The sequence below is a fragment of the Bombina bombina genome, chromosome 2 (genome assembly GCF_027579735.1).
Source record: "Bombina bombina isolate aBomBom1 chromosome 2, aBomBom1.pri, whole genome shotgun sequence".
Classification (NCBI taxonomy): domain Eukaryota; kingdom Metazoa; phylum Chordata; class Amphibia; order Anura; family Bombinatoridae; genus Bombina; species Bombina bombina.
This window is the reverse complement of record NC_069500.1, coordinates 681,738,992-681,762,434: the sequence shown is the minus strand read 5'-3', so window position 1 is coordinate 681,762,434 and position 23,443 is coordinate 681,738,992. Positions and strand designations below refer to the sequence as shown.

Sequence of the window (23,443 nt, the reverse complement as noted above, 5' to 3'; positions counted from 1 at the left end):
AAGTGGTAGACCCTCTAAAATGTCTTTGGAAGCAACATCAGCAGAAGAACTATGCATCTGGAGCTTAATGAAATAGGTTTCCATGTCTGAGCAGCTTTACACAACATGTACAATGCCAAGCCTGGGCTGGAGTGGCTTAAAGCACGCTGCCATTGGAATCTGGAACAGTAGAAATACTTTCTCTGGAGTGATTAAACACTATTCACTATACAGCAGTCTAATAAAGAATTTGGGAGTGGGGATGCCAGGGGAACTTTTGTTTCATGGTTAGGTAGGAACCTTAGTTTCAGTGACCAGCATACATATATATTTTAGACAGCTGTTTGGGGAACTCACAATTGCTCTTTAGGATGAATGGGCACAGGTTCCCACAGGCATGCATAAATATCTTATGGAAAGCCTTCTCAAAAGAGTTGGGCGACTCTTATAGCCTCAAAGGGGGGCAGGGCAGCTCCATATTAAAGGGACAGTTTACCTAAATTGTGAATCAGTTTTACTGCTGAGCATTTATTATAGATAGCTTTCTAAGTATTTTCTAGACGTGTGACCACTTGATTGCTCTCCCTTCTGAGCAGAGCACATGCTCCAGCCCCTATAATGACGTCACTGCAAGTGTGAATACGGGCGTGTGCTCAATAAAAGCACATCTCCGTGTTCAGCGGTGAGTATATACATTTCCAGCCTAGCTGATGAATGTGGTTCTAAAACAGCCCTATATTTGCAAAATAAGGTGTTTTAAGAAATACTTATGGTAGAGCCATGTTTGTATAAATACATTTTCATGTATCATCTCAGGATTATTTGGTACAATAGAGTCTGTCTGAGATATTTATACCACTGGAACCAGCATGCACAGAGGCCCATAGGGCCGTCACAGGGCTTAATGCGAACTACAGCCCTGCCCATTTGGGGTCTGTTATCGGGTTATTGGGAGCTTTCAATAAAGGTACAAAGACACATTAACCACTCTGAGCAAATAAGCACCAATGTGTTTCCAACTGCTATCAGTATCACAGCACAGTAGCACCCAGTAGTAAACCTGATAGATGACAAACTAAGCCAGTCAATAACTATTGAAGCATGCCCATGGTATGTCACGTTCACTGATAATGGACGTGTTGTGTACGTTAGAAGCATATTTCCGCAAGCGCTATAGAAAGTGAAATGGACACTGAACCCACATTTTTTTCTTTAATGGTTCAAATAGAGCATACAATTTTAAGCAACTTTCTAATTTACTACTTTTATCAATTCTTCTTTGTTCTCTTGATATCTTTATTTAAAAAGCAGGAATGTAAAGCTTAGGAGCCGGCCCATTTTTGGATCAGAACCTGGGTTATGCTTGCTTATTGGTTTGCTAAATGTAGCCACCAAGAAGCAAGCGCTATCCAGCGTGCTGAACCTAAAAAAATGGGTTTAGTATCCCTAATATTCTAGCATATAATTCTTATGAGCGTAAGGATTGGTCAAGGGGCAGGGTTACATAGCGCTGTTGACCAGCCCTTTGAACCAGGCGTTCCAGGATTAAAACCAGTTTTCAAACTTCTATATTCATGTGTATTATTGTAAATAACTTTTTAATAACATTACAACTGCTCGGCAATCAGCTTATTATGCATGAGCTGGTCCTTTAATGCCCATGGTTTTGAAATGGGATGTGCCAACAAGCTCATAAAGGTTTTATTGTCAGGTATCCACATACTTTGAGAAATATATAAAATTAAACTTTGTATTTGTAGCCTTCACACTGCCCAGTCTACATTCTTTGCAGCCAATTGGCCATTTAGAATAATGGTTCAGACATATCAGCTTCTGAGTGCTCATTATTTTACTTGTATAATTTTGCTGTCTCTGCTATAACATTTTTCTTTTAAACTGTCTTAACATTTATCAAAATATTTTGCAATTGTCTCTGTATTTCTGTAAAAGTTAGTCTGTTTTACATTAAATATTTCCTGTCTAATTGTGACTGATTAAACATGATCATAGTTTAGTATTTATCTAATCAAAGAACTAAACCAAGTCATCATAATCTTGTTTTCTCTCTTTTTCCATTTGTGTTTTTATTGAGGAAAATAAAATACATGGCTGCCGCTGTTGTATATAAAGAAGCATTTGTGGTCATGTGGCCTCTTACAAACGTCTGTTTGCTATCAGATTATGTAAAGATGTAGTTTCTTTGATAAAAGGGAATAATTTAGGCATGCTGAATTCTTCAGTTGCATTTTTACTGGAAGTCAAAACCAAACTTCACTATTTTTTGTGCTCTCCATCTTTAACTCTAGACACCTTATTAATGTGTTAAAGGGACAGTCTACTTGAAAAGTTTGTTTAAATAGATGGATAATCTATTTATTATCCATTCCCCATATTTGCATAACCAACACGGTTATATTAATATACTTTTTACCTCTGTGATTACCTTGTATCTAAGCCTCTGCAGACTACCCCCTTATCTCAATTCTTTTGACAGAATTGCATTTAGCCAATTAGTGCTGACTCATAAATAACTCTACAGGAGTGAGCACAGTGTTTATCTATACAACAAATATGAAATAGCACATGTGAAAAACTGTCAAAATGAGATAAGAGGCGGCCTTAAACGGCTTTTAAATCAGTTTATGAGCCTACCTAGGTTTAGCCTTTAACAAAGAAATACCAAAAGAACAAAGCAAATTTGATGATAAAAGTAAATTGGAAAGTTATTTAAAATTGTATGCCCTATCATAAAAATTTTGACTTGACTGTCCCTTTAACTTCATTTTAAATTAAACTTGATTCTGTCTTACATTTTTTTCAGGTTATCACAAAGTTTAAGCCATACAATTCAGTCCTCAAAATTAAATAAATATGAAGCTCACACTATAAATACAATGGAAGTATATTTGTGTACTTTTAATGTATAAGCATGGGACCTTAAAATGGAGATAGTAGACAGGCAAATAATGGATCATAAAGCAAGCTATAAAACAAACAATATATTTGTTTTTGAAGCTTGTAATTTATTTACAAAAAAAAAATATATGTATAAAATTAAAAATGTCTACCCTGTACACTTTCAGAAACAGGGATAGCCTGCCTCACTGGACACCAGGAATATTTTCTTTGAAGGGGGAAAAGGGTCTGTTACAAAGCCTTTATCTCTCTTTCTGTTTCACTTTGAGGTAATTGAGAGTCCTTTTTTGACAGAATAAAAGGGAATTCCCTCTTTTGAATCAGAGTCACGGATAGCACTTAAATTTGCAAACAATTAAATCAGAGAGATTTTTGCTAAGGGGAAATATTGAAAATGAAGGATCTCCCTTGTCCACTAAAGTTGGTGTACATGACAACCACAAAATACTCATTGTGATAGAGGATTATACTCTTTCAAATGAGAAGCCTGGTGCCCCACTAGGTAGAAGGTGAATGCCAAAGGAATTGTAGTCACTTGTCTACTAGGTAAATATTAGGGTTCACTGGGCTCTAAAAGGGACCCTAGCACAGTCATGGGCCCAGATCTTTCTAATCTATTTGCAAGCAACATATGCAACAAACATTTATACAGTCGTAGCCCTTATAGGTAAGTCCCTTTAAATAAGTGTTCCTGGATACGTTTACCTGCCAGGACCATGGTAAACGCAGAACAACATTTTGAAAAGTATGGTGCTTCTAAAGCAAGGCTTGACAAACCCACGAACTAGAGTGCCACTGGCACCTTAAAATGAGGCCCTGGTTCCTTAGTTTATCCCCAAGACACCTACTTTACCCCACTAGCTGAACCTAAAATTTGAAATAGTATGGCTGGATCCTTTCTAGGCCTTGCAGCTGTAAAATACAAATCCAGGCTTCTTTAGAAATAAACCAAGGCAGCCCTATCTCTGGGATACCTGGATGAAATTCAGGGGTGCCGAGATGAAGACCTCTCTCAGTATATTACCAATGTCTGTTGAATTGCCCAAACTTACAAAAGACACAACGTGCTTGTGTGAGACTAAGACCTAGGGCAAGATCTAGATATCAAATAATGAAGCATGGCCATTTAATATTACTAAAAAGGTGGTACACTGCATTACCTTATATGAACTCAAGTCTAAATTATTAAGGCGTTGGCATTGGATACCTGTTAGACTACATAGAGTTTCTACGGCTCACCCTTCAACTTGTTGGAGAGACTGTGGAGCAGTGGGTACGGACCTCCATATCTTGTGGTAATGCCCAGTCATAAGAAGCTAATGGAGTCAGGTAGAAGATCTTTGTACACACCTAGGCATGAAGAAAGAAAATAGGGGGTTAAATAGATCTACAAGCTAATTTGCAGCTTCTACTCCCAAGGATAACACTATACTCCTCACGAAATAGTGTGTTAATAGAAGATAGGAAAAAATGGAAAGGGTGGCGCTGTTTGGTTATATATAAAATTATATAAAAAAAATATATGTGTGAATGTTGAAAAAACTAGTATAGATTATGTCAATGCAAATATAAAATCTGGTGATCGGATCGTTAGATGGCAAATTGTGATCTGTGTCACATTCAAATGCTTTTTTTCAAATAAACAGGATTAAGAGATATATAATATAAAATACAAATTTATTGAGCGAAATACATCTATAGGATAAGACACCGGTGTCCTTACAAATATTGTTAAAAGAAAAACAATTCAATGCAATATTTGGATAAAAACGACAATAACAAGATATAGAAAACAATATTGTATCCTAGTGAGAGAGTGCACTAATTATATCAATGGAGTGGACCCTATATTCAAAACAGTTATATTGTGTCTCAGAGGATGATACAATGTCTCATTGAATAAAAATGTCTATCTAAATATAAGGCTAAAAGTAACAAATGCTTGAGGATAAAATATTCAATAAAATATTTGTGTTGGTTGATTCGTTAAATGAACAAATGTCCACAGATACTTGTCAGCAGATTCATTGAAACTTGAGAACAATGAAAACACAGTTTGTAACCTAAAAAACTTTTGCTAAAGAGCTGCACAATTGATATAGAGTTGCTTATATCATATGGATTACTTTATATGAGAGTTAATACTCGGATCTTCAAATGTATTCAAAAGCGTTTTATTTAAGATGAATGTGCTTAAGCAGATATATATATCGAAGTCCTAATTTTGTCCTTCCAGACTTCTAATACAACATTATTTGCTATTATGTTCTTAATTGTACCTGTGGTTTTCAATCTGAAGTGAGGTTGTTGGCAATCTTTAAAAGGTGAGCTCCCCAGTGGCTAACCCCTCTGGTAATCCTGGGGTTTCGCTCCGCTCTTCCTATAGGCCTCAATCAAATTTGGATGGCTTTCGTTTCCCGGCGTGGGATGGATAGAGATTTAGTATCTGTATTACCTGTATCTTTCAAGTGAGGATCAGTGGATTCAAATCCTGTCTCGACGAGCTCTCCAACGGCTAACCCCTCTGGTAGTATATGTTACCTGGAGTTCCATTTTGCTCCTCGTATTAGTTCAGATTAATCTGGTATTACAGAAGGTTGCTAATGTGTGCACACATGTATTCAGGTAAATCCGGTCAGGTATTTAGATAGACATTTTTATTCAATGAGACATTGTATCATCCTCTGAGACACAATATAACTGTTTTGAATATAGGTTTCATTCCATTGATATAATTAGTGCACTCTCTCACTAGGATACAATATTGTTTTTTATATCTTGTTATTGTCGTTTTTATCCAAATATTGGATTGAATTGTTTTTCTTTTAACAATATTTGTAAGGACACCGGTGTCTTATCCAATAGAGGTATTTTGCTCAATAAATTTGTATTTTATATTTTATATTATATATCTCTTAATCCTGTTTATTTGCAAAAAAAGCATTTGAATGTGATACAGATCACAATTTGCCATCTAACGATCCGATCACCAGATTTTGTATTTGCATTGACACAATCTATACTAGTTTTTTCAACATTCACACATATATTTTTTATATATAACCCACAGCGCCACCCTTCCCATTTTTTCCTATCTTCCACACCTAGGCATGCCCCATCTGAATCATGAAAGTTTAATTTTGATTAGACTGTCCCTTTAAATAAAAAAACAAACAGAGATAATAATAAATCACACCTCCTTCAAAATTTGTTTAAATGGAGCGAAATTCCTAATTGCAAGAAAATGGAAAATCACAGTAATACACACTACCGAGGAATGAAAAATCCGAACGCAATAATTATCATTAGAGGAATATTTTTATTTTAAAACAAACAAATTAGATATGGTCCATTTTACTGGGAAACAATAAATCTACAAAGACTGTAGGTGAGACGATACAAACTCTCCACTCACCAGATCAGCAGCACAAGCCGATTCCCTATCCCTTTCCCCTTATGGTATGTATCCCCTTCACAAGGGGTGCCCAATATATAGATCAGAATCTACCAGTAGATCCGGAAGGCACTGCTGGTAGATCGCAGCTGATGTGATCAAAATGATGTGGTCAAGTTACGTGATCTCAACACTGGGGCATGAGTAGAGTATGGTTGCTAGGGATACCGCTTTTATCTACCGCAGTGTATGAAGGGGCAGGTCATTAAATAGGCTGATGTCGGACACGAGAAGTGCTACAGGATTGGATCTTGAGGGACATTGATTTCAACCAATCAATGTAGATGATTTTTGAACGACAACACAATTGGCCTATCAAAAGCATGGTTAAGTGAGTACTCTCCCAATGGATATGGGGGTATAGTATAGTTAGGAGGGTAAGCGTCAATAGATGTCTGACGTCTGGCAAATTGTTGACCCGGTAAGAAATGGTCTGCATAGTGCGCTATTGAAATTTATTTGTGTAAGCCTCACTGGGTCATATCAGGCCAAGCCCGCGACGAAAAGTAAAGGGGGTCAGTGGCCGTAATTGAATGCAGTGTTTTGTAACGGGGCACGAGGGGATGCTCCTGTTAACCCAAATTAAAGACAGTGCTACTTTTGTCGTCAGGATTAATCTGTTGTATCTTTATGCTTTTGCACGTCCATGTGTTGCTAAATCATGCAACCTTAAAGGGATATGAAACACAATTAAAAAATGTTTTTGTGTGATTCAGATAGAACATGCAATTTTAAACAACTTTCTAATTTACTCCTATTATCAATTTTTATTCATTCTCTTGGTATCTTTATTTGAAAAAGCAGGAATGTAAGCTTAGGAGCTGGCCCATTTTTAGTGGGTAGGTCTTGTTGAGCTGGTCATTTTTTTGAAAAGTAGATCCCAACACAAAAGTGTGGGCACCCCTGTTTTATATCTTTAATAAACTTATGGGTTACAGCATTTTATTATTGCGCTATTAAGTGAATATATCTGTATTAAACGCCTGCAAAAGGATTAAAGGACCATTATATTCTAAAAAAACAAGTAGAAGTAATGCTGGTCCATAGTGGAAACTGCCGCTCATCCAAACAGCAGTGCTAGTTGCACAACTCAGATATGCAACCAGTTAAAATATTTTTTGCATGAAACAAAGATGGGTTTATTTTTTTTTAATACGACAACGATTTCAATTATTTTAAAAGGTTTATTTTAAATGTAGCTCTTTCTCAATGTGGTGATTCATTGCTGATATATACTCATTCAAATTTATAAAAAAAATTGCTTTAAAATGGTTGTGTTAAATGGTAAAAGACTAATTAAATCAGTAAAGCTTTCAAAGCGACACAACTCCTAATATCTGATTTATGCCCATTATTGGTTTAATAACTTGAATGCACATCAAGGTCGGCATTTTACTGAAGCACAAGATTATATTAGGCAGTGCCAGATATTAGTAAGCTGTGATGTTAACAACAGACTTTGTCTTTAAAGGGTTCAAATGGATCCAAGAACCCTGTAGGGCAGCAAGCCAGACATATTTTAAAATGCTTTAGTTTATTTTTATTACAAGCATGAATAATTCATACCTGACATCCATGCAAATTTGTTTAAAATTATAAAAGGTGATGAGATTCAAATCACATTCTAAGAATTAATACAATGTAATATAATGAAATGAATGGACTGAACAATTCACTTGTTGCGATATGTTCTGCAAGTTAATGGTATTAATAAGATTATGAGATGTGTAAGGGGTAACCACACTAAAACACAGCTTAAAGGGATATAAAAGTATAAAAACAACATCCTCTAATGTGTTTAGAGCATTTAATTATTGCACTATTACTTGCATATAATAACAATGTGTTAAAGCTCTGCAAAGCTCAGCTAAAGAACAATGATGCACAACCTGGAGCTAGCTGAACAGGTGAGCCAATGGAAAGAGGCATATGCATGTAGCCATCAATCAGCAGCTAGCTCCCATTACTACATTGCTGCTTCTATGCCTACCTAGGTTTGCGTTTCAACAAGAGTCATGAAATTTGATAATAGAAGTAAACTGAAAAACCCCTTAAAATTGCAGGCTCTGTTATGAATCATGACTTTCCTGTCCCTTTAAAATGATTGTAAACTTCATCGTTATAATCCACAGTATATAAAATTATTCATAAAAACAGGGGGCACTTTCATCCATTAAAATATTCCTTTGTAAAATAATTACCATTTATTGATTGTAAACATTGAGCCATTCCTTCGCCTGCACCTCATACTTTATTTTTGTCTTAGATGACGAATCAGGCTTCATCTTATCGTTGCGTGCCCCACAAGCTGGACGCCAAAGGGAGCCTGCAACGACTGGATGAAGCCCGATTCGTCATCTAAGACAAAAATAAAAGTATGAGATTCAGGCGGAGGAACGGTGCAATGTTTACAATCAATAAATGGGAATTCTTTTACAAAGGAAGCGTCTTTAAATATTTTAATGAATGAAAGTGCCCCCTGGTTTTATGAATAATTTTATATACTGTGGATTACATCGACAAAGTTTACATGCGTTACTCTGAAGCTGTGTTACAGAGAGAGTCTTTGTAACAAAATATACAACACATATAGTGCTGAAGAGAGCAAGAGAATCTGCAGTGTGAGAGTTTAAACTACTACTAATATCACAATATGAGGGGATTTGCTAGGGACATTATACACTAGATTTTTCTTTGCATAAATGTTTTGTAGATAATTCATTTATATAGCCCATCTGGGTGTGTTTTTTGTAAACAATGTATAGTTTTGATTATTTTTTAAATAACATTGTGCTGATTTTCAGGCTCATAACTAAGCCCCAAAGTTTTAGATGCATACTGATGTATACAGACTTTAGACTGCTTCTGTTTGTATAATGGGTCTTTTCAGATGAAGCGGAGGGGGGGAGGTTCTGCTATTAGCCCCTTTCAGTAGGTGTCCCAGGGTTATATCATTAACAGTGTAAAATTGGGAGCTTCAATAAGTTTTTAAAAGGTTTTACACTGGATGTTTATATCAGTATCTGTGCATATTATTCTTTATAGTAATGTCTATTACATGCAGTGAAATGAAAATTGGTGTATACTGCCCCTTTAAGAATTGACTGCATTTTATCTTGAGAACCTTCTTGTTTTTCACATGCAAATAATGCAAATAAATACACTGCAACGATAAATGAGTTAGTGATTTTTTTTTTAAATTGTAAAGTCACATAATATAGGACTACATTCCAATGTCAAATAATAATACTAATATTAATTTTGGATAACAATTCCCCTTTGCTTGTGTTTCTTATAATAGTTTCTAGCTTTTTATGTAAAAAATCTACCATTTCAAAATGTAATGTATGCTTAAGGGCAAAGAAAAAGATCAAAGGATAGAAGATCCCCCTCCCCATGAAGGAATCCATTACAACATTGAATCTTACAATCTTGTGTTACCTTTTGAAGTTACTATTAGTAAAAGATTTTGTTTTCACCTTTGCACTCTGTAGGTCACAGAAAATAAGTAACAAGTAACAAAATATGTATCGTCATTTTGAATTTATAACCTGTGAATTAATCATTATGAAGAAATCTTAATATGGAGATAAAACATTCCTCATTGTCGTGAAATTAGATCAGTGCTTTAAAGAGAATCCCTCATGGTCAAATGAGTCTATAATATCTGATCCTAGCACTGTAAAGCAACATCACTGACCAGATATAAACTGATTACCTAATAATCTTCACTATTATTATTATCAGGTATTTGTAGAGCGCCAACAGATTCCGCAGCTCTGATATAAAACCTGTATATGTATTTTATATACTTCCAACTGGTTGACTAGATGATTTTATTATAACGTGGTGTGTAAATATCGCCTTTTTTTATTATTATTAAAGGGATATTATTCTAAAATGTAATTCCCCATAAAATATTAAAAGATGCAAACAATTTTCTTATGCACCTTTATTATTTATTTAGTGCACTTTTCCTGTATTTAAAGAAATGTAAAGAGCATAACTGAAACGTGCATAGGTGTACTTCAATTTTAAATGGAAGCATTGTTGCAATATAATGCTAGGAACAAAAATCCTAAACAATGCTAGGAATACAAATTGCTATTGTTTTTCAGCAGGATACACACATATGCTCCGAGGACAGTGCACCAGTATTCAGTGGTGTGCATTGTGTCCTGTAAATCACTGCTGGCTGGTGCATGGGGCACTCACAGCATATGTGAGAACTAGAAAAGCCCCCTTTTCAGTGCTAACTCTGCTACATATTTGTCCATAATTGGCTTTATCAGATAACAGCTGAATAACAAAGCATTTTATACTAATTGTATGATTGTGGTTGGCCTTGTTGTCTGTGGACTAAAGCACATACTAGCTCATCCAAACAAGGCAAATGGTGGGTGGAGTTTGGCTGTTGAAAAAATATTGCAGTAAACAAGATGTTAATTTGTTTTTAAAATGTTTTTTTGTTTTAACAACACAACAGAAATGTCGTGTAATTACAAGTTGTTTACTGTCCCTTTAAGCTTAAATCTTTTCTAACGGCTTCATAAACTGTATATAACAGCGATGGGTGCACTCAAAGGACCAGACATGCAGTTCCACAACCCTCAAAGGGGTAGGAGAGTAATTATATCCTTTATTTTGTGTTTAGTTCCAGGTATATAGTAAGTGATGGATTAAGAGAGAGTAAGTGGGGAGCGCAAGTGCTATGAGGGTGTATAAATATGGAGAAAACATGTTTTCTAGAACATTCTTCAAATGACCGAAAAGACAAAATTATGGCCACAATGAAAGGCTCTGAGGGTCATATGTGGCCCCTACATTGAGAGTTTGCCATTACTGGTGTACATAATACTTTCTGTTCTTGTCGCACCAGGTGATATTCTAATGTGCACTTTAACATATTAATACAAATGGTTTAATTACATGTAGTAAAACAACTTTGCAATATACTTACATTATTTTTTTTCTTCTGTCATGTAATTTATTTCTGTATATTGTGGGCTTTCTAATTCATGTTAAACATGGAAGTGTAGACACAGCTATATTCTACGCACTCATTGGTTGCACACTCTAGTAAGCCATTTATAACCATTCCTATGAGGCCTCAGCAGAAAAGGTAACCTAAGTTTCAATATGGCGGTGGCTCAGTGATTAATGGACATTAACTTTACCATTATTTTTTCAATCTTTACACAACTAATACAATTTAAAAAAAAATACATGTACAAATTATTCTCATGCTAATCTTTGATCTGAATGCATTATTCAAGCAATGGTTTATTTAGTGTTTAATATCCCTTTAATGGGACACACTACTGTAGCAATACAATTTTGTTAAACTATTATCTTAGAAATGCTTATCATAAACTATAATTTTAACCTGTGCAAAGTGGTTAAAAAACAGTAAAGCTCAAGCTCAGTGGCACAATGCACAGCTTGTGAGCCAATCAGGCGAAGCATATGCACATAGCCACTAATCACCATCCATGTCCTGCTCACTAACTGAATTGAAGAATGCCTGTTTAGCTCACTTGGAAGGGAGGTTAAACACATCATTTACAACATGTATTTGTATAATACAATACCCTAACAAAACAGAGCATTTTATAATTACAATATAATATCCCTTTAACACTTGCACTACAATATAATTGTGTAAATCTGCTCCTACACAACATAACAAATGTACGTTTCCAGCTCATAGGATGCTCTCATTTAAAAGACGCATTCAATTAAAAAAGAAAGGAAGAAAGAGAAAAAAATAATCTGTGCCATTCAGTCAGTAAAGCTTTCAGTTTACTGTGTATGAAGCACACGTGTTAGACATTAAATGTCCTCTGGGAAAATAGAAGTTTATTGATGTGAGGGGTTAGCGGAGGGGGTTTGAGTTAAAACAATATAATTCAAAAAATGGCAAAAATTGTAAGTGGTTTATTAAAAGGCCCTTAACTGCAGTTACAGACACTATCAAAAATACCAAATCCTACGCAAGGTTATGTGGGAACACACAATTACTGCCCCAAGTTATGTGTACGTGGTTTAAAGTAGGCCGCCTGAGAAAGAGCTCTAAAAACTATTTACATGAAAAATGTAATGAGAGATTTAACACAAACCTCCACTGCAAACATTTTTTTTTCTATCTCTTCCACCCTAAGATCTGTCTTCAACAAAGATATTACATTTATGGCATTTAAGGGACATTAAACTGTTGGGCATAACTACAAGACCATGGTCACTGCTTGTCACGCCATTGTTTTTCCTCCTGTGCCTGCAACTCCCTTTAAAGCTGTTCTTTTTTAACCCCTTACAGATGCTTATTGGTGAAGTTGTGCAATTTCATACAGTTAAAGTAACAGTAAATACAGTAGATTTGCATGATTAACAAATGCATGAAAATGCAACAGCACTTATTCTGAAGTTCAAATGAGTAGTAGATTTTATTTCTGACGGATTTCAAAGTAATATCTGTTTCCACTCCCCCTGTATCATGTGACACCCATCAGCCAATCACAAATGCATATGCATATATTCTGTAAATTCTTGTACATGCTCAGTAAAGTGACTCAAAAAGTGTAAAAAATAAAAAGACTGTGCACATTTTGTTAATGGAAGTAATTTGGAAAGTTGTTTAAAAGTGCTGCTCTATCTGAATCATGAAAGTTACATTTTGACTTGAATGTCCCTTTAAGGTATTCTCATACAGAAGTGGGGGGCATTCACAGATCACTGACATTTTCAGCTGTATTATCTTTAGGTTAACATGCATGATAAAGAGCATGAGATTTACACTTTTTTTTTTTCAATAAGGTAAGTATTGTAGCTACAGGTAAACTTTACACCTGCAGCTTTTAAACATTTACGAAAAGTAATATGTGTTTTTAACATAAACCGAATAGTGCAGAAAACAAATATTCTGGGAAACAAATTTCCGAAATATCTGAAACAAAAATTTTGTTTGAAACTAAATTTTCTTCCCGACACATATCTATTAGACAGTTACTCAGTTAAGATCTATTTTTCAGTACTTATAGAGTCTCACACATCTGGCTTGCAAATAATTTGTACATGTGTCATGTCTTGCCTAACTTTATTTATAAAACACGTTTCCCAAAATTTCTTATATTTGGGAAATTTATAAAAAATCTTTTTAAAAATTGTGGCTCTACAGAATTTAATGATTGACTCAAAAAAAAAAAAAAACGTCTTAGATATCTACCTACAGTACATGTATGATAATGAAAAACTAAAACCGTTATATTGATGATTCACAAATAGGAATGTTGAAATACAGTGCATTTGTCTCCTTATTGACACATCTAACCAGGAAACATACGTAACATTAAAGGTAAATTATTGTAATTTTTATTCATAGACTTAGTGTATATCAGTAATAATCTAGCGCACTGCAAAATAACTACATACTAGATACATTATTTTTTAAACAGTTAAAAAGGATATTAAACTGTTGGGCACAACTGCAATAGTATGGTTACTACTGATTGTGTTATTGTTTTGACTTGTGCCTGCAACTCTCATCAAAGACATTTTCTTATTTTAACCCCTTAATGGTGCCAGTTGGTCAAGCTCTATGTCTTCATACTGTGCACAGCCATCTTGGCTGTATTTTTGTGTTGTGCACATTTACAGATCAGTGATATGTTATACAGATCACTGAATACTGTGCACTTTGGGTTAGCGTGCATGATACAAAGTGAGAGCTTTACATGTTTGCAGTGGCATCATTCCTCTTATATTTATGTGGCCTTCTTTATATATATATATATATATATATATATATATATATATATATATATATTATGTAGCGTTTAAATAGAGCAGTGAAAAGGTAGCAACATCACTGACATGGGAATGTTCTCCACTTATGTCACAGGGTGCAATAATATGCAAGTTCCAAAATGGTGGTGCTCAATTTGAAAATGTAGAGGTTTATAGTTGGCACCTGTAAAGAGTTAAAATAAAAGAATGACTTTGAAGAAAGCTGAATGTGCAGGCGGATCAACAATGGCATTTGAATTATCACCATTCTGTTGACGTTGTATCCAGCCATTTAAAGGGATCTGAAACCCCAACTTTTTTATTTCATGATTGACATTGAGAATACAACGATAAACAACTTTCTAATTTACTTCTGTTATCTAATTTGCTTAGTTCACTTGTTAACCTTTGTTAAAAAGAATACCTAGGTAATCTCAGGACTAGCAAAGCCCTACTGGGAGCTAAGTGGTGATTGGTGGCTGCACATGTATGCCTCCTGTCGCTGGCTTAATTGATGTGTTCAGCTAACTCCCAGTGGTGCACTGCTGTTCCTTCGACAATGGATAGTAAGAAGACAAAGCAAATTGATAATAGAAGTAAATTATAAAGTTGTTTAAAAATGTATGCTCTGTCTGAAGAAACTATTTGGGTTTCATGTCCCTTAAAGGACCAGTAAATACAGTAGATTTGCATAATCAACAAATGCATAATAACAAGACTATGCAATAGCACTTAGTCTGAACATCAAATGAGAAGTAGATTTTTTCTGACAAATTTCAGTTATGTCTATTTCTACTCCCCCTGTATCATGTGACAGCCAACAGCCAATCACAAATGCATATATGTATATTCTGTGAATTCTTGAACATGCTCAATTGGAAATGGTGACTCAAAAAGTGTAAATATAAAAACACTGAAGTAAATTGGAAAGTTGATTACAATTACACACTTGATCTGAATCATGAAAGTTTAATTTTGACTTGAGTGTCCCTTTATAGTGATTGTAAGCTTTTACTTTTTTATTTACAATATTAATAATCATAAAATAAAAGATGGGGACTTTAATTCATGAAAAGCTTTGTAAATGCTTACTTTTTAAAAATAATTACAATGTCATGTCTTGATATATACCATCGTTCCTCCGCCCGTAACGTATACTCTAGTTCAGGGGTGCCCACACTTTTTTGTGTTGGAATCTACTTTTCAAATGACCAGCTCAACGAGATCTCCCCACTAAAAATGTGCCGGCTCCTAAGCTTACATTGCTGCTTTTTCAAATAAAGATACCAAGAGAATGAATACAAATTGATAATAGGAGTAAATTAGAAAGTTTGTTTTAAATTGTATGTTCTATATCTGAATCATGAAAAAAAATGTGTGTTTCATATCCCTTTAAGGTTGCATGATTAAGCAACACATGGATGTGCAAAAGCATAAAGTTACAATCCTGACAACAAAAGTAGCACTGACTTTAATTCGGGTTAACAGGAGCAACCCCTTGTGCCCCGTTACAAATCTATTGACGCTTACCCTCCTAACTATACTATACCGCCATATACATTGGGAGAATACTCCCTCAGCCTTGCTTTTGATAGGCCAATTGTGTTGTCGTTCAAAAATCTACATTGATTAGTTGAAATCGATGTCCCTCAAGATCCAATCCTGTAGCACTTTTCGTGTCTGACCATCAGACTATTTAATGACCTGCCCCTTCACACACTGCGGTAGATAAAGCGGTATCCCTAGCAACCATACTCTTCTCATGCCCCAGTGTTGAGATCACGTAACTTGACCACATCATTTTGATCACATCGGCAGCGATCTACCAGCAGTGCCTTCGGGGTCTACTGGTAGATCCCGATATACCTATTGGGCACCCCTGATCTAAAAGATATGACTGAAATCACATTTATATATGAAAGTTCTATTTGGTCATCAGAATGCTTATTTATGATAGTACTAATGGGTCTGGATATATAAAAAAAAATGCTAATCATGGACTTATGTAAAAGTATAAAAAAATCCTAGCTGCGACTCGAAGCGGTCACATATTCGAATTTGCTGTTTATATGAGCCGGAATTGGACATCTGAGGCCTGCAGCGGGGGCTATCTTGCAGTGCACCCCCAACCTCCCCCTCCCCTGGGTATACAGCCAGTTCTGGACAAGTAATTATAAAAAAAAAAATGATAACAGATTTTGCTCTGGAAACACTTTGTGATATGAAGATCATGGAGCAGGCAACACTATATAAAAACACGAGTGATCAGGACTTTTTACACCATTTAGATGGAATTTTCTCCAGTTTTCAGGCTCGTACACAGTCAATACTTAACTGAAACATATTCGGCCATCTTCCAATTACTCAAGATTTAGAGTTAAAGGGACACTCAAGTCAAAATTAAACTTTCATGATTCAGGCAGAGCAGGAAATCTCAACTTTCCAAATTACACCCATTAACAAGAAGTGCACAGTCCTTTTATATTTACACTTTTTGAGTCACTAGCTCCAACTGAGCATGTGCAAGAATTCACAGAATATACATATATATTTTTTTGATTGGCTGATGGCTGTCACATGATACAGGGGAAGTGTAAATAGACATAACTCTGAAATTTGCATTGTCTCTTTCTTGTGTGTTTGTTTATTATACAAATCTACTGTATTTACTGCTCCTTTAAGGGAGACAGTAGTAATGAAAGACCTCTAGTATATAGTGTTGGGAACCAGCAGTAACACTCTCCATACTCTTAGTCAAAACAATAAGGGATTTATACAGGCAAAGCATCATACTGAAACATTAAATACAGACACCTATAACGTCTCTACCCATCTTTTCAGATAGCAGGATTATGCCTGAGGGTTACATCAATTAGATTTACTATGTTTTGCAACCTTGTTGGCTTTATCACAGCTTTCTACTTTAATTTCCCTACACCCTAATTTGGTTCTTATACCATACAGTTTATATATTATAACACCCAATCTTTAACCCCTTAACGACATACGTTGCACAAACTGGTCTTTAAAGACCAGCGACGTACCCTGTACGACGTTGGGGTTGAAAGCGGATGGAAGCGATCCTGATGGCTTCCAGACGCTTTCCGGTTATTGCAGTGATGCCTTGATATCGAGGCATCACTGCAATAACATTTTTCCACATCCGATGAAGAGAGAGTCACTCTGTGGCCCTCTCTGCACCGGACATCGGTGGCCGCAATCGTTGGTGGGTGGGCGGCCATCAATGGATTTCTAAGTTCAGTGGTGGGCGGGATCGTGGGCGGGGTAGCTAGGGGGTGTGCACGTGCACGGGGAGGGAGCGGGTGGGAACCATTACACTATGGAACAGTTAGAGGGAGAGAGGGGGAATAAAAATTTATTATAAATTATAAATAATCGAAGTGATCTGGGAGGGGGTGGGGGTTTAGTCTTGGGGGGGGGGGAAGCTACATTACAGAAAAGTGTGGGGGGGGATTAAAAAAATATTTATATTTTTGTAAACTGGGTACTGGCAGACAGCTGCCAGTACCCAAGATGGCGCCCAATAATGTAGTGGGGGAGGGTTAGAGAGCTGTTTGGGGGGGATCAGGGAGGTTTGGGGCTAAGGGGGATCCTGTACAGCAGCATATGTAAATATGCTATAAAAAAAAAAAGAAGATACCTTTTTAATTTAGTACTGGCAGACTTTCTGCCAGTACTTAAGATGACAGGGACAATTCTGGGGTGGGGGAGGGAAGAGAGCTGTTTGGGAGGGATCAAGGGGTCTAACGTGTCAGGTGGGAGGCTGATCTCTACACTAAAGCTAAAATTAACCCTGCAAGCTCCCTACAAGATCCCTAATTAACCCCTTCACTGCTAGACATAATGTGATGTGCAGCAGCATTTAGCAGCCTTCTAATTGCCAAAAAGCATCGCCAAAGCCATATATGTCTGTTATTTCTAAACAAAGAGGATCCCAGAGAAGCATTTACAACCATTTGTGCCATAATTGCACAAGCTGTTTGTAAATAATTTCAGTGAGAAACCTAAAATTGCGAAAAAAATTAAGTTTTTTTTTAATTTGATCGCATTTGGCGGTGAAATGGTGGCATTAAATATACCAAAATGGGCCTAGATCAATACTTTGGGTTGTCTACTACACTACACTAAAGCTAAAATTAACACTACAAGCTCCCTACATGCTCCCTAATTAACCCCTTCACTGCTGGGTATAAAACACGTGTGGTGCGCAGTGGCATTTAGCAGCCTTCTAATTACCAAAAAGCAGCGCCAAAGCCATATAAGTCTGCTATTTCTGAACAAAGGGGATCCCAGAGAAGCATTTACAACCATTTATGCCATAATTGCATAAGTTGTTTGTAAATAATTTCTGTGAGAAACCTAAAGTTTGTGAAAAAATTTGTGAAAAAGTGAACAATTTTTTTTATTTGATCGCATTTGGCGGTGAAATGGTGGCATGAAATATACCAAAATGGGCCTAGATCAATACTTTGGGATGTCTTCTAAAAAAAAATATATACATGTCAAGGGATATTCAGGGATTCCTGACAGATATCAGGGTTCCAATGGAACTAGCGCTCATTTTGAAAAAAAGTGGTTTTGAAATAGCAAAGTGCTACTTGTATTTATTGCCCTATAACTTGCAAAAAAAAGCAAAGAACGTGTTAAAATTGTGTATTTCTAAACTCAGGACAAAATTTTGAAACTATTTAGCATGGTTGTTTTTTGGTGGTTGTAGATGTGTAACAGATTTTGGGGGTCAAAGTTAGAAAAAGTGTGTTTTTTCCATTTTTTCCTCATATTTTATAATATTTTTAATAGTAAATTATAAGATATGATGAAAATAATGGTATCTTTACAAAAGTCCATTTAGTGGCGAGAAAAACGATATATAATATGTGTGGTTACAGTAAATGAGTAAGAGAAAAATTACAGCTAAACACAAACACAGCAGAAATGTAAAAATAGCCCTGGTCCTTAAGGGAAAGAAATTGAAAAATGGCCTTGGTCCTTAAGGTGTTAACTAAGCATATATTATTACAAATATTTCTCTGTATCCCCAAATATATGACGAGCAAGACCTCTATTACTTATGGATTATAGATAGTACCATTATTTGGCTTTATGTGGTTCTATCTAATCCATCTCCTCCAACTCTCTTGTCAGAGTCATTAATACACATAATCTCAACCCGTTTGACAAACCCTTAATATATTTTATTCTATAAGATTCTAGTACACTCCATTTGTAGTTACAATCTGATTGCCCTGAAGCTAGGTTAGAGCAAGCCATTCTTATTTCCATCCATGAGGAATACTGTAAGTTTAATATAGGTCCAGTGGTGACTCTCAGTTTTTATTTTATTTCTCTTTGTTAATACTTTGCAACTCATACCAAGAGTGACCCAACCCTTTTTTTATTTTTAGTCCCCTTCCTCATATAAAGAATAGCTTATGTAATATAAAGGGCAGTTACAGTATCTCACAAAAGTGAGTACACCCCTCACATTTTTATAAATATTTTATTATATCTTTTTATATGACAACACTGAAGAAATTACACTTTGCTACAATGTAAAGTAGTGAGTGTATCGTGTGTAAAGTAGTGAGTGTAAATGTGATGTCCCCTCAAAATAACTCAACACACAGCCATTAATGTCTAAACCGTTGGCAACAAAATGAGTACACCCTTAAGTGGAAATGTCCAAATTGGGCCTAAAGTGTCAATATTTTGTGTGGCCACCATTATTTCATCCTTCGTAAGTTTTATTTTGAAATATAGTATTTCAAAATAATTTCACGTTATAAATTTCAATTATTGGTGGGAATACTTGCATTCCACTCATCAACAAAACCAGATTAATTAGAGGAGTCTAGGGAATTGCTACACATTAATGACCAGTTTTTATTTTTTATTGTTTTGTTTTGTTTTTTTATACATAAATAAATATCTGGCTTTGTGAATTCTGGTCTGTATCCTTATTACCTGAGTCCAGGTTTTAATGGGCCTGCACTGCCTTAGATAGCATAGTCAATGTTTATCTGCTCAAGGGAAATTATTTTCCAAAACGGTAAAAAAGCAGCCTCCGCTTCCTGGGCACTTATTTCATTGTGGTTTGTCTTTTACAAGAGACATTAGTGTAATTTCTTTTCTTTATTTCTTCTTTTATTGCAAGTATAAAAAAAGTGTATTTGTAAAAATGGGTACATGTTCCTGTTTCAAAATCATTTTAAACAAATGAAACTTAACCTTTTTAGTGCAAAAAATATTTTAAAGGGACATTAAACACTTTGAGATGTTAATATAAAATGATAAATTGTATATATAAAACAGCTCTGCAATATACTTTCATTATTTATTTTGTTCTCTTTGCCTGCAATTCCATTCTGAAATTGTGAGCTTTTCAGTTCCTGTTTGAAATGGAAGTGCAGAACACTGTTAAATCCAGCACAACCATTGGCTGCACACTCTAATGACCTATTTATAACTGTCTCTAATTGGCCACAGCAGAGAAGGTAACACAAGTTACAACATGGCAGCTCCCAGTGTTTTGTAGACACTAAAACTTTACACTTATTTGTTACTTTTTAACCAACTAATGAAACTTTAAAAAATACATCTACATGTTACTCATGGACTAATCTTTTCTTTGAATGCATCATTCTATCTAGCATGTATTTAGTGTTTAATGTCCCTTTAATAGCTTTTAATAATGATATTTCATGTGCATAGACCTTTTTCATTTAATTTGCTTTTGCTTTGTTCTTTATTTTTCCTGAAATATATATAAATAAGCTTCCATTAAACACATCATCATGCTATTTATATGATAACATAGGTGCCTCACTTGTGAATGCCCTAGTGTCAGAATAGTTCTGTTTCATCAGTCCTATCACTTCCAGATTTGCTTGTATTCTGCCCTTCTTATCAGATAAAAGGTAATCTCTGTAAACCCCAGATCTATTATAAACCAGATTTCTTGGATACATTTTTGGATGCCTGCCAGGATTCTAATACACTGTTTAATAAAACAAAGGCTTATTTTGCTAATCCCGTAGTATAAAAAATCCTACCACTTTTGTTCTAGGTAATGTGATCTGTTTTCAGCAAGGAAGTTTATCTGTGAGACTGGAAAAGGAACACCGGCCACTACAGCAACATATGCAGTATAAATATGGTCGAAAAAGAATCCATTTATGCCATTATATATAGATTTTTTTTTTAATAAGCTTTTCTTGAAATAAGAATAAATACACATCAACTGTAGCTTGTTGCCTCCCAGAGTATTTAGCACCAAAATGCAATTCAATGCTTTAAACTTCCTCTGCGAGTGAAAGGGATAAAGGTTCCTGCCTAGGGGGAACATATTGCCCCTTTAAAAAGGAATGCATATGAAAAATACATATCAGGGCTGGTTTCAGGATTGTTTTGTATAAGAACCCTGACATATGTATTTTTCATATGTGTCCCTTTTTAAAGCAGTAATATGGTCACCCTATTCTTGCCACAACTTCCTGAAGTTGTGATCTGATTTTTCATTTTAAAAAGAATAATTTTTAGTACACCAAAAAGAAATATGTTAGCGCAATATTCAATCAGTTATACTATTGCAGACTCTTGAAAAATGTTCTCTTTTAATGAGAGATATAGTCACCACATGTGAACAAAACTGTGTCCAATAATAAGATATTCTGTCCACAAGCAACAATCAATCTTCTTATAGAACAATCTTCAGCTTCTCCCTAAATCCCCAGCTGCAGCTCCTTCAGAAAACCGCTGCTTGTCTTGCAGCTTCAGCATACATCCAATACACCACCAGTAAAAAGCGCAATTGACAAGTTAAAAGAACAAATGCTCATAAAGGTATCTTTATACAAAGTCCTTGTGTAGTTGTCAGAATCCTCCGGATAACCCTCGATAAATGTTCCCGGTCGGCGTGTGGCGTCACCACCCGACAACAGCTGATAATTTCCAGAGGTCTGTAACACACGGGCTCAAAGCACACTGTCTCAACGCGTTTCTCGCCCCTTACTGGGCGTTTTCTCAAGAGGATATCTTTAGTTACATTTTAAGTAAATGTATCAAATGTGGCATACATTTCTACTCCTCACATAGAAGATAGAGGGCATTCTTCATACTTGACAATCCAACATGCTACACAGTAATTGCTTGAATCAGTGCAGTCATTAATTTATATATTAATAAATTGCCAGAACAAAGCTGAAAAGGTCAACGTATTCCAGCATTTTGAATCTGTGTATGTCTTAAAGTAACAGTATACTGTAAAATTGTTTTCCCTTAATGTATTTCCAATTACTTTTTTACTTTTTAATGGCAAAATATAAAATGTTTGAGGATTAGCTTTTTAAGGTTTATTTGTGTATATTAAATAACTGATTTTGTGTTTTGAAGCCACAACCTAAAAAAATGGGTTGAGCTAGTAGATATAATCAGATTGTTATTACTTTATCACATTGTGTACATATACCTGCTTCTTTATCTTATATCTGTCCATAAACCAAAGACCAATTCTTGGAGAGAACAATGGAAAATTAACATTTTATTACCTTATCTCTTCCATACCCCACTGGGAGTGTAATTTCTTCTGCTGGTTGTGTTTGCACAGCTTATCAATAGCTTGCACCTAAGGCCAGAAACTTTCAGAATAGGTGGGGATATCACAGGCTAAATCAACTTATTTCAAATGCCAATATAAGGGTAAAGGAACTACTTATAAACCATTTAATACACTTCAGCAGGTAAAGTGGATCATTGGAAACAAATTAAAGTGGAGAAAGTGTTTGAGTTAACTATGCCTATGAAACCATACAGCCTGCACATTATGCTAGCAAAAGGACAGTTTTTTAAATGCTTTGAAATAATGTTTTTATTTGTTGTTTTGTTTTTTTTAAGCACTATTTACTAGACGGTTTACCCAAAGCCCAAATGTCAGTGTTCAAAATGAAGATAATTGGAGGTATATAGTTCATTCACAAACACAAAACATTATAGAAAATTGAGGGGCTATATAAAAAGCTCTCGAGTACACATTGTGCCACATAAAGCTGTAGATTGAAAAACCTTTTTGTTCACATTACACTGCTATATGTTTTAAGTTGCCTTAAAGGGACATGAAACCCAAATATTTTCTTTCATAATTCAGATAGAACATATAATTTATTTTTTTTATATATATTTATTTATAACTGGAGGAATGATCCAATTACATATTAATTCCTGCCATGTAAGGCCAACAAAAGAATGAAGGAACAAATGGAAAAGGAAAAAAAAATACATAGGAAAAAATTTGTA

The 23,443-nt window shown here is 35.3% G+C and overlaps 1 protein-coding gene and 1 long non-coding RNA gene across 2 annotated transcripts in view; one reads left to right on the top strand and one right to left on the bottom strand.

Moving 5' to 3' along the window:
- The window catches only part of MLLT3 (MLLT3 super elongation complex subunit), a 424,921-nt gene that overhangs the window by 170,866 nt on the left and 230,612 nt on the right, over positions 1-23,443 (top strand). The window lies entirely within an intron of this gene.
- The window catches only part of LOC128649408 (uncharacterized), a 103,184-nt gene that overhangs the window by 57,375 nt on the left and 22,366 nt on the right, over positions 1-23,443 (bottom strand). The window contains exon 2 of the long non-coding RNA XR_008400671.1: positions 4,135-4,245. This is a non-coding gene — a long non-coding RNA (uncharacterized LOC128649408). The remainder of the gene's footprint in view (positions 1-4,134; positions 4,246-23,443) is intronic.